The following is an 11,222-nucleotide window of genomic DNA, read 5'->3' as shown; positions in this document are numbered from 1 at the left end:
GCTTTAATTTGGGTGCGAAATTTGTTGCAATAATTTTTGGGCCAAGTTTATAATAATGTTTCAGTATCAATCATGTGCTACCTTGTGTAAGTAGAGTAATGTACTATGTCAAACTGTGTTCATACGTACCTGGTTACAGAAAGTGTATTCAAAAGTGGAACAATTCAGTACAGAGTGTAAACAGTACTGGAAATGAACGTGGCGTACACATCCATTTGTTACTTATATTTGGCATTTCCAGTATACGTTTGTTTCTTTGATCGAACAAAAACGTTACAGATCACAATAAAAAAAACAAGAAAGGTAGGTTGTTGGAACGTTTGTTATTGACAAAACAATACATTCACAAATATATCGACCCAACGGTCTTTTAAGTGCACAGACAAACAATAACGAAAACCACTCTGCGAAAACTTATTATATATAAAACAAAAATTAAAAAAAATTCATTCACTTGCGGCTTCGTGGCAGGCGGAAGGAAAAATCAGCCAGATAAGTTTTCGTTATTGTTTGTCTGTACACTTAAAAGACCGTTGGGTCGATATATTTGTGAATGTATTGTTGTGTCAATGACAAACGTTCCAACAACCTACCTTTCTTGTTTTTTGATTCTGAATTTGGGAACGTTGGCAGTCTCTTTGTTTTAGGATTTACAGATCATCGCTCCTCCAGAACGGACTGGTATATCCACCCACCTCCTTGCTTCGTCTTCAGTCACACACAAAGAGAGTGCATGCGTACAGCAGCAGCCTGACTTGAGTTTGTTGACTGCCCGCACCACTAGCTCACCTCGCTACAACCGGGAGCCGCCATTAGCACGCTGCAACAACAAACGGTGTGCGGGGCGGTGGCGTAACGGGGCCAGCTAACGGTCATTTTCTGACCCTTGCGTCCAGCCAGCGGACCTAATGAGAGTTTTAATGACGAGGGACATGCTGGGGGCTGATTGTGTGATGGGTCTACAGCGTGCTCCGTGTTTGCACATGTGGTCATCTCTGCATCATGGCTGTCGTGTTTTATTCTAACGCTGGATGCACGTGCCATTTCTATCAATTAAAGAAGCAGTGCTTCATGCATGGGATCATAGTCTCATTCTCTGTCACGGATCTGTGTATGGTCTGTTCACAAGTTGACAATAACATTTTACACGTTGGCGGGTTTGACGCCTATTTTAGGCCAAAAAAAAAATAGGTCTGTTTACGGTAACCCGACCGACCCTAGTTTTTAGGCCCGACCCTAATCTTTTTTTTGGATCGTCTGGAAAAAAAACAAAAAACGCATCCAAAATAGAGCTGTTTGCGCTCAAACAGCAGACGACAGAAGGGAGGTAAGCTCAAAGTACTGTTTATAGTTATGTTGGGCAAAAACAGGGATTGATGAGAAGAAATGAACTGTGAAACATCATAGAGAGGGGAGAAAAAAAGAGAAAAAAAAAAGCCGACCTACCGACCCTATTTTTTCACCCTATGTTACCGTAAACAGACCTTTTTTTTTTTTCCTTAGTATTCTGATAAACAAAGGGCAGTAAGCGCTCTAAATGCATACGACAAGTGTAATGGAGTAAGTGAGAGTTATTCGGAACCATTCTCCTGGCACCTGAGAGAATAACAAGCATTTTTTGTATATGATTATTTTAGTAGCTGAAGATTAAGTCTAAAGGCTCCGTCCTTTCCGCGAAAACAGCTCGGCTCACCATTTCAGGTCTGCGCAGGCGTATACATGGGACACAAGCATCCCTCCATTTAGACACATACTGAACATCAACAGCCTTACTACTTCCAGTGAAGATTTTCTATTTTTATTATTTTTATTAATGAATTAAATTCACAGATTGCCAACTAGTGTTTGTTTAGAAATTATTTCATAAAAACATTCCACTCTGAACAGGCTGTTTATTTGTGGTTTTGTGTCCTCGTCGAGGGATGATCTTTTCTGATGTAAAAGCCTGGCGAGCTCTGAGATGATGAGTCGAATCGTTTACACGCGGACGACTGTGCCTTTAACTAGACAATCTAAGAACAAGCTTTGTAATGCTTAACATATTTTCATCAGTCTACAAATGTGGTTTTATGAATTACAAAACCCCCACAAAACATTTTATTAACTGTTCCTGTCCCACTCTCCCTGTACACACAGATGGACGGACACATGTTATTATGCTCCCACCTTATCCTAGTATTTTATGCATTAAGTCAAAATGTTCCCTTCTTGCTTAGTAGGCAATAAAAACACCTTCACGTGCGCCACGTGTTTGAAAGATCGGATATAGAAATCCAAATCGCGGTGTGCTATGTCAACACATTTGAACTCCCTATCACTTCCCCTCCCCTGTCAACTACAATCATCAAGTACTTGACTCACATGGCGTTGTCAATAGTTTCGACTCCAAAGTACGATGTGCTATTTCAACGCATCTTTATCTCCCCCCCCAACCCCTCTTCCGGACCGCCCCCTTAAATCCCCACTTCGTACTTTGAGTCATAATGTGTTGTCAATATAGTTTGGACTCCAAAGCGCGACAGTCAACACATGTAATTCCACCCCCTCCCCCTTTTCCCCCGGCTCTCCTCCTAAATCCCCAGCTCTCAGATGAATCATCAAATACTTTACTCATGATTTGTTTTAAATACTGAGTTTGGACTCTCAAATCATCAAGTACTTTACTCTCATAATTTGTTGTGAATAGTTTGAACTCAGAATCAATCGTCAAGGGCTTTACTCATAATTTGTTGTAAATAGTTAGTAGTCAGGGACAAATCATCAAGTCACGTTATTGCGCTTCTCATTGATGTGTTTTGAATAGTTTAGACTCAGAGTAGCGTGGTTGGAATGCAGAACACGCGCTGGGCTTGTGGCACACACGGGACTCCATACATTCCAGGCGAGAGGGGGGAGGGGGCGGAGCTAGCGGTCAGCATCACGGTGTAGGCAGCGAAGTAGCGCTTTCCCTGCCAGACTCTCCGCTAACCCCGCCCCCTTGTCATGCTCTCCCTGACTTTTACTTCGTTTCTCTCTATGTTCGACTATCTCTGTCTCTCTTACTCTTTGTCCCTGTCTCTGTCCTTTTGTCTGCCTGTCTGTCTGTCTTTCTGTCAATCTTTGTCTGTCTCTCGGTCTTTTTGTCTCTATTGTTTCTGAGATTGGTTCCCCGTCAACACTGACTCAAAGTCTTTGGCAAGACAATAGGAATACTTGGCTAGACTCCATGAATTATGAAGGCGCCCCCACAAAAGCACAAATGTTTACAAAGGAAGTTGGGTATACTATGGTTGGATATACGGAGATGGGGAACGTGTAAACATTGTTAAATCAAATTAGCAGAGTTCACTTATTGACCACGACGAGTATTTGGGTGTAAATGTACTTGGGCGCAACAACGTATGTTGAACAATTCATATGACACTATTTTCACTTTTATTTTGAAAATTACACGCAGGCATGGAACGCCAATCAAAACAAACGTTTCACAAAATAGAGGAATACCTCGCCAGTAAAGATTCCCTGTGTGTATATGTAGGCGTATGTGCGTGTGTGTGTGTGTGTCTGTGTGCGTGCGTGCGTTTGAGTAGTGGAGTTTTGCTTTGTTGCTGTAATGTTTAGCCCAATGTACGCCGTACACTCATTATTTCCCTCCCTTCGTGTATGTGTGTGTGTGTGTGTGTGTGTGTGTGTGTCAGTGTGTGTGTGTCAGTGTGTGTGTGTGTGTGTGTGTGTGTGTGTACGTGTGTGCGTGCGTGCATGCGTGCGTCAGTGTGTGTGTGTGTGTGTCTGTTTGAAAGAGCGGGGTGTTTTGTGTTCGTTTGGAAAGGATGGGGAGCCCCTTCCCTCTCACTCTCCATCGTTCGGTCTGTCACTCCGTCCACATGCCAAGCTATCTGTTCATCTGCGAGTGAGAATAGGAGTTGAGTACGAACGTTGCCACACGCGCGTGCATCGTATAGGTCTCATTTTGTTGTATTTGATGGATAAAAAAGGCAAAAATTAAGAAATCTTTTGCATGGAAATTATTCGACATTGAGACGCAATGAAAACATATATAAGTGTATACGGTATTTTGAACTTGTCTGTAGTTTGAAAATGACGTCTGCGTTAAAAAAAAGCAAAATGTGTATGACATCACCGTATGATTTACTTTAATTCTACTCCTCTGGGGGGCAGGGTCAAAGAACTCTGGAGATCAACACAAACAACAGTAGATGGTTGGTGATTGTCGAGCGTGTAGCCTACATGGGCGTCTTTTCCTTTTGATGCAGATAGCAGTCTACCAAAGAATTATGGCCAGCAATGGTATGTCTGTTTACACAAAGCTGCGTGATCGGGAGGTCGTGGGTTCGAACCCCGGCCGGATCATACCTAAGACTTTAAAATTGGCAATCTAGTGGCTGCTCCGCCTGGCGTCTGGCATTAATATAATAATAATAATAAAGTGTATTTATATTGCGCCTATCCCTTACAAAAAACAAAAATATTTGGCTCTAAGCGCATTACAACATGTGTAGAGACTTGGTACAATCAAGTCTGACAAATACAATAACACAATATACAGTCGGTCTCTTAGGTAAAACTGGGAAAAGCAGCTTCGACATTTAAACACTGCTACTAGAAGATCCTCTAACAATGCATACTGCTTTACAATATGCATTTATGTATAAATATAGTTGAAGAACATCGAGTTAATAGGAATTAGAAAAAGGTTCTTATAATAAAACTATCGATCTAGCGAACGACGAAGAAGAAGAATAAAACTATCAATGTCAATGTATAACAAGTCATTCAACGTAAATGGCCAAAGAAGAACAACAAAGCATTATGGGGTTAGTGCTAGGACTGGTTGGTCCGGTGTCAGAATAATGTGACTGGGTGAGACATGAAGCCTGTGCTGCGACTTCTGTCTTGTGTGTGGCGCACGTTATATGTCAAAGCAGCACCGCCCTGATATGGCCCTTCGTGGTCGGCTGGGCGTTAAGCAAACAAACAAACAAAACATTGCAGGGGTTGAAGATGAATTTGAAACTGAATCTACCGTCGGTGTATCCGGCGCCTGTGATTGGATGGATGGTTGACCATGCTTCGGCGTTCTCGTTGCTTTTTAATTGGTTGAGTTTATTAGGATAGTTACGGAGTATTTATCGAGTCCATAATATATCAGGTGTGTCTAATGTTTCTATTAAGTTTTCATAGGTTGTCGCAGAGTTGTTTTCCTTTGTTTCCATAGAAACACTGAGGCAATTGCACAATGTCACATGTAGCTTGCATCATTGTTTCTGTGGAAAAGAAAGGACAAGCAAGTGAAAGCATCATTCTCTTCCACAACCCATAAAAACCCGACACAGTTATTTCCACAATAGACCTTTTTCGTATAACCTTTGCCCCCAGCGTTTCGACCAATCAGATTTTAGGGCACGGCAGCCTCTCTCTGATAACCGGAAATAAGGGGCAATAGGTGCCTGGCCTGAAATACCTCTTTCACTGTCGGTGCTCGAAGTACTATTGCTAGAGGATTACTTTGAGAAATTCTGCAAGAAAACGGATTATCTTGTTCAAAATCATGAACTAAAAGTCAAGGACATGCATGAAGGTATGGTTTGAAACGGCTATTGGTGGTATATGGACGAAAGACTTGGCGAACTTCCCCTGCATAAGCGAAGCAGAGGTGATCGACCACAGATCTACAGATCTCTGGATCAACTTTCTTACTGATACTACTGCGTCGACGTTCGACAAGTTATACGACGCATCCAGCGCAAAGAATGCAAAACCTTGGGGTAAACGATAGACATACTGTGTGCATAAAATGTCTTTCTGCATGGCACAACAGCTAGTAAGCAACTGTGGTGATCAGACTCAGAGCGAGTGTGCTGACGTCAATGAAGCAGACTCGCAACGAAGTGTATGCTGTTGTGGGGGGACGCTGACCGGACAGGCACTTGGAGCCTACTGCGAGTGTATTGCTGGGTAAGTGTTGTTGGCCTTGTATGTTTTGTGGGATTAACTTGATGGCTGCGTTACTTGGTATCTTACACAATCAGTTTTCATACTCAGTCATATAATGCATGGCACACAAAGTGACAAACACACACAGAGATTCATAATTCTCTACTAAAAATGTCTGCATGCAAAAGCTGTCATTTTTGACAAAGTTATGAGCAGCATGTTAATGTAATTTCAATCAGTATCTCCAGGAGACCATGCCATGTTGGCTAGGCATGTTCAATAGAATACCAGGTACCTGAGTGCGGAGTTTTATTTAATGTGTACGTACACATGTGTTTGTGAATCCTCTTGTCAATGAAGGTTATCACTGCAGTAAGATCAAATTCCATTCTGAGCCGGTATATATTTTATATAGATATCAACAGCATGCGCTTACAAGCTCTCTGTAGGAATTCCTAGGAAAGATAAAGTTAATTGTTATTAGCAGGCTAAGGAAAATCAAGATGACACAAACGGAATTTGAATGTGTGTTGTTGTTTTTACCAGAAAGGACAGTCTTGCAACCATGTGGCCGCCACCCTTTTTGCTGCTTCACACTACATGGCTGAAGGAATCGACACTGTGCCAGCAGACAAAACTTGTACACACTACAAATGTATGTGGAAGGGGCATGCTGCCATGAAAACTGCACCAGCTGCTCTCGATGACATACAAATTGTTAAGTAAGTGTGTATAATAGAGGTTTACATCAGAGTGTGATCTATTTTTTTCAGAACATAAGTCTCAAAGTTAAAATATAGAGCTTGTTAACTACAACAGCTACAAGACTGGGGAAAGAGAAACAGTGATATTTATAAAGTGCATTATCAACAAACTATGCATTTTACATTTAGTCAAGAGACCAGGGCGGTGGTGTATGTTTGTGTGTAGAGCAATTTCTGGAAAACTACAACATTATGTTCTAAAGGTTAAAAACAAACCAGCCCTGAAACAGTGAAAGTGGCAAGTATTTTACTCGCCATAGTTAGTAGAAGCATGCATCTGGTGAGTAGAAGTGTTCATCTACTCGCCAAATGCGAGTGAAGATGCTGAATCAAATTGTTGGTTTGGTTCGTAAAATTTGCTCTCTGGCTGGTACGTTTTCAGAATCACTAGCCAGAGGCTAGTGCATAATTTTTTGACTTTCAGGGCTACAAGCTTAGAAAGTTAAACAGATTTGTTTTAAACACAGGGAAGCGTGATTTCCTGTGGGACAGTTTTGCTACTGCGCTATGCTGGGTTGCCATTTACCTTATTCGACGTGGATGCTGGTTTTCAGCTAAGCATTGTCCTTGTGAAATGTACTGCGTTCAGTATCGTTATACATGTTTGACAGACTGGCGCAACTTGTTTTAGCATTTGTACCCAGCATAAGATTTGCTTTAGTGTCAAGTAAAAAAAATAATTTCATTTTCAGGTATGCTTCAAGACAAGACAAGTTTCCCCGGACGACTCTTCAAGGCCTCAATTTTGACCAAGAAGTCCGGATGCAAGGAAGCGCGACTAAGAGATCTTCAACAACCGGTACCAACCGTTTGAAGGCTGCATATAGTTATGATATACTGAACTAGGGTTTTCAAGGTGTGATATTTTTTTCCAATACCAGTTAATTAAGTTGGTAGCAACAGTTAACTGTTCTGTCAAGTGAAAAATGTATGTAGTTTCAATATGGACAGGTAAAATCAGTACTTTGTTTACAGCGAGGGAGGGTATGTAGTGCTGTCACCTCTGTGTATGAGTTCAGGTTTAATTTTTTAAATGCCTGCAGTTAAGACAGAAGATTGTGGAAGCTGATAAGAACTTGTGTCAGAGGATAGTAAGAAGTGTTTCGGCTTCGTACGGACTATACCATCATCCATGACTTGTGTGTATTATTCGGAGAACGTATCAGAGCCGAGGACATGTGTTGTGAACAGCGATTCTCAGTGATGAAAGTGTAGTGTGTGTAATGCCGGACTGTATTCTTCTTCAACTTCGGAATGGCAAGGAGGTATTTTGTGAGATGTTTTATGATTTGATATCCATGTACTGATGATTTCATTCAATAGCGAAATGTTTGAAATGTTCATTCGTTTTGTGCCATGTTTGTTGTTCAAGAGCGTGTTGTCACCATCCCTTATGAATATGGACGTGTGTGAATGTTGGTGCAGACATGAGCGTTTGAGCGAGTGAATTTAGAAGCCCTGTGCATGAAAGTCATTACCGGACAACCAAATCAGCAAACATAGAAATTCCTTGTCATACACATCGATCTGATCAAGGTAATAATGTTAGCACTTTTTTCCAATTTATTTCACAGTTATTTGTTATTTTTGGGAGGAAATTATAATGCAATTCACCGATTTTAAAAAACATGATTCCAATTGTCTCCCTTGAACAAATTTGTTTGTACAAAATTTGTTACTTACTTTTTTTTTTCTCAAGGCTATATCAAGGAAAATTCTTTTTGAACTGATTGTGGGACCGTGCACAAGCTGACAGACTTGAACTCAAAAGTTGCAGAAGATTCTTGGCTGCGACTTTTGAGTTCAAGCCGATCAGTTTGTGCACAGTCCCAAGATTTGTCTATATTTATTTATCAATTAAAATAAAATACAGTTTTTCTTTTAATGAAACTGTAGATATGTCAAAGACTGTTTTGAATAATTTTGGGGGGTAATTTTCTTTAAGAAATAACTCAAGTGAATGCACAAATTGTGTACTAAAGTGTCGGTACAAGGGAGACAATTTGAAGCCATTTTAAAAAACAAAGCAGTATATTGCATAATAATATCCTTCAATTATAACAAGAAATAAGGAATAAACGTCTCTTGACATGTTGTCTACCTAATTATCTTGATCGCATTTATTTAAAGTGGGAATCGTTATGTTCGTAAGCTCACATACAATCATTGATGAAACAAACTCAGACCAGACCAGAGATTTGATTGATAATGGGCCCTTTATTCTATACAGTACCAGAGTAAATTATATAAACCATTACATGACAAAATAAGCTTCTTGCTCTTTGGAGTGATGTGGCCTTTGGCAGTTCATCAACCCAGTAATGTAGACCTGCCTTTTTTTACGAAGTAGGTACATGCATACCGAAAGATCACCATATGTGTGAAACCATACTGCAGTGTCATTTTTCAGTAGAGAATCAACAGAAAAAGAGCGTATGTTCTCCTTCACCTTCATGTTGTCTTTCTTCAAGCCAGAAACATCTTCAGTCAGACGATTAATCACAGAGGCCTGTTATGTAATTATCATCTGCAGCTCTGCCAACTTGAGGTAGTCTGTGTTCCAATAACAATACCCTCACATGTAGTCGTGTCCCTCTTTGCAAAGGCATGATCTGGCCCTGGTCCTAAGCTCTCACTAGATGCAGAGGGCAAAGGAATGGCTGCTTCTGTAAATACAAAATCAAATGTATACATTAGCAATATAATCAGCATCAATGATCTTGTTATCAGATTACACATGCATCACACTCACAGCATTTAAGCATGAAAATACCTGAGGGAAATAACTCCTGAAATTGAAAAAAACTTAGGGGTGCGGGAGATGCTCCCCGGAAATTATTTTGGAGTGTTCCATGCAAAATCAAAATTGTAGAAATCTAGTGCTATTTTTGTTGTTGCATCAATTAATGGTACATTTCTGGGAATAAAAAAAATGATTCAGCATGAGCTTTATCGATGTCTTGAAAACTGCATCACTATCTGTATCAAGTAACCTCCTTAATCTTCTCGATTCAAGAGTCTGTTGATTCAGAGATACTGTAGCAACAGATCTCTGGTTGATTGCATGCACGCGGCTTGTCGACAATGTCTAGATCTTGTTTGTTTGTTTTCTAAAATCTTGCAATTGTTTCGTGACCCTTCCTATGCATCCGTTTTGGGCTGCCGATTCATTTTAAATTTCTTATACACTGATGTAGGAAGACAATTTGAAGTCAGCAGATCATAAATTGATAAAAACAAACAAAGCTTACTTGGCTCTGAGTCTCTTCCAGATCCGATGATATTTTCAGCGTTGACACTGGGGGGTGGAAGCAAAACCGCTTGCTTGTCGTCGGTCTTCACTGAGCGGACAAAGTCACGTCTCCGACCAGTACCTTGTCCTTCTGCTAGAGTCACTTGTTCTTGATGTTCTCTCAAATCCAAGATTAAGGGTGGGTACGAAGTCAAAGGAGTTGGCATCGTTGATAGCCGTGCCATTGCCAGACACGAAGTGACGCGAGCAGACTTTTCAATGGCACAGATCTCTGGGCACAACAAACCCCTGTCGTCGGATTGCTTGCACCCATCGCGTCCTTCGCTGTTGCGCCTTCGCAATTGCACCCATCGGTCGGAAAGCCATACAATGACAAATTCTGTCCACCGTATTTCTCTGTCTTCATTGATTCCACTGTTGCACTTGCAGTTGTAAACACAACAGTTTGTCTCGTCGTCTCCGCACTTTACTTTGCACCAAGCCTCGTTGTCGATTTTTCCTTTTGCCCCCTAGTTCCGGTAGATCTGACAATAAACTTCACAGCGCATGCGCCAAAATTTAAGTGAAAAAGGTCTATTCGTCTTTGATGATGATGATGACGATGATGATGATGATAATGATAATGATGATGATGATGATGATGATGATGATGATAATGATGATGATGATGATGATGAAGATGAGGCACAGCGCATGTCCCTTGGTCTTCTTCACTTCTATATTAATACAAAACAAACAACCACAAACCCTTATTTTACTGCGCATAGGCCTACAGGCACCTTGCCGTGAAAAATTATAGGAGAACACAGTCAAGGCCTTGGAAACATCGGAAACATTATAAAGTGCAGCTGGTCGCACAAGTTCATGAGGAGAAGGGAATGCCCATGTTTCATTCAACGCGGTTCACCCATAGACTGACGTATCTCTTCCGTCACTTCAAACGAAGAGAGAGAGAGAGAGAGAGAGAGAGAGAGAGAGAGAGAGAGAGAGAGAGAGAGAGAGAGAGAGAGAGAGAGAGAGAGGAGGTAATACACACCGGTACGACCGAACATAAGGTATCAATAAACTCCTCTTGTGCAGCGGGTTGAAAGTATACCCTGATCCCTCGGAGATATACCTCCACTCCGGTCTGAACGACCTCACGTGACATGTTATATGGTAGAAGAGCATGCTGTCGCTTATTCTCCTTCTGAAGATGAGGTATACCCTCAGTTCGGTTAGACTGAAACGATGCTCAAGCAGTGGAATTTGTGTGTGGTTTGTTTCAGAGC

The 11,222-nt window shown here is 41.1% G+C and overlaps 2 long non-coding RNA genes across 2 annotated transcripts; one reads left to right on the top strand and one right to left on the bottom strand.

Moving 5' to 3' along the window:
* Positions 1 to 5,345: 5,345 nt before the first annotated feature.
* On the top strand, positions 5,346 to 8,039 carry LOC138947673 (uncharacterized). Its single transcript, XR_011449750.1, has 3 exons — positions 5,346 to 5,955; positions 6,481 to 6,656; positions 7,391 to 8,039. It is a non-coding gene; the product is annotated as an uncharacterized lncRNA (long non-coding RNA).
* An 852-nt stretch (positions 8,040 to 8,891) lies between these two features.
* Positions 8,892 to 10,523, bottom strand: LOC138947674 (uncharacterized). Its single transcript, XR_011449751.1, has 2 exons — positions 9,950 to 10,523; positions 8,892 to 9,364 (listed from the first exon to the last, which is right to left on the bottom strand). It is a non-coding gene; the product is annotated as an uncharacterized lncRNA (long non-coding RNA).
* Between the last annotated feature and the right edge of the window lie 699 nt (positions 10,524 to 11,222).

This window comes from Littorina saxatilis, linkage group LG14 (assembly GCF_037325665.1).
Source record: "Littorina saxatilis isolate snail1 linkage group LG14, US_GU_Lsax_2.0, whole genome shotgun sequence".
Classification (NCBI taxonomy): Eukaryota; Metazoa; Mollusca; class Gastropoda; order Littorinimorpha; family Littorinidae; genus Littorina; species Littorina saxatilis.
This window is presented reverse-complemented; position numbering and strand designations above follow the sequence as displayed.